General features: G+C 35.2%; 1 non-coding gene across 1 annotated transcript; it reads left to right on the top strand.

Annotated features, from left to right (window-relative positions):
* The first annotated feature begins 590 nt into the window (after positions 1-590).
* LOC139865061 (5S ribosomal RNA) lies at positions 591-709 on the top strand. The gene has a single exon (XR_011764591.1). It is a non-coding gene; the product is annotated as a 5S ribosomal RNA (ribosomal RNA).
* Positions 710-1,260: the final 551 nt, after the last annotated feature.

Here is a 1,260-nt window from a genome sequence, read left to right as displayed (position 1 = left end):
TTAAGTGTCAGTAGTTAATTATATAAGATGATAATTACAATAATAGTTTAGAGAATATATCACTACTGTTTATCGATATGAAGTCACTATAACTTGATTTATGTTATAATTTCATATTGTATATGGCATACATCCTACTAATATGAAGGAAAGAAACTAATATGAAGGAAGATAGAAGAGATTAAATTCTTATTCAAGAATGGTGTACATATCTTTATAATTGAGTGAGTATTTATAATACTAAAAGTTAACTGTACATTACTCGTTTTCACAATCAATTATAGAGTAGGTGAAATAGTAATCAATAATTCATAATTTTACTGTGCATGATTATCAATCATCCCTATTCATCTGCATGCGTACAAAATGAGAATCCATCCATATCGTAACACTCCCCCTTGGATGATAATTTTGTTTCGTTAGAGATCAACTAGTACTGCCTCGTTAAAAACCTTGCTAAAGAAAAACCCAGTGGGATAAAAACTTTAGCCAAGGGAAAAAGAGTGCAGCATAGAGTTGACTCCCCCTCAAGTAGACATCGTTTTGTCTCATGCCAATATTGTGAACGTGTGTTCTGAAAACAGCAGTTGGAGTGCGATCATACCAGCACTAACGCACCGGATCCCATCAGAACTACGCAGTTAAGCGTGCTTGGGCGAGAGTAGTACTAGGATGGGTGACCCCCTGGGAAGTCCTCGTGTTAAAAGATCGGCATAGTTTTGCTGGATTGAACATATCTCATTTCAATCTGGTTGTCCTTGATGAGATCTTGAGTGTATGAGAAGAATTTAGGAGGTATGTGTTTTGTTCGGTCACTTTTGATATACCATTCTTTCATCTGTGCTATGCAAGCTGCATTATATTCATAGATAGTTGTTGGACTTTTATCGCGTTCTAGTCCACAAGAATCAGTAATGAGTTGTGTCATTGATCTCTACCAAAAACATTCCCGAGTGGCTTCATGTAATGCAATCACTTTGGCATGATTTGATGATGTTGCAACAAGTGTTTGTTTTTGAGAACGCAATGATATTGCGGTGCCTCTATTTAGGAATACATATCCAGTTTGAGATTTAGCTTTATGTGGATCATATAAATAATCTGCATCTGTATAACCAAATAAAAAAAACTTGTTTCGAGTTGTTAGAATAAAATAATTATAAATCGGTAGTTCCCCGAAGGCATCAAAATATGTGTTTGATCTCATTCCAATGTCTTTTGGTAGGGGCTGAGCTGAACCTTATCAACAAATTAACTGCA

This window comes from Rutidosis leptorrhynchoides, chromosome 8, assembly GCF_046630445.1.
Source record: "Rutidosis leptorrhynchoides isolate AG116_Rl617_1_P2 chromosome 8, CSIRO_AGI_Rlap_v1, whole genome shotgun sequence".
In the NCBI taxonomy this organism is placed as follows: Eukaryota; Viridiplantae; Streptophyta; class Magnoliopsida; order Asterales; family Asteraceae; genus Rutidosis; species Rutidosis leptorrhynchoides.
The sequence above is the reverse complement of the archived record's forward strand: the minus strand, read 5'-3'. Positions and strand labels throughout refer to the sequence as shown.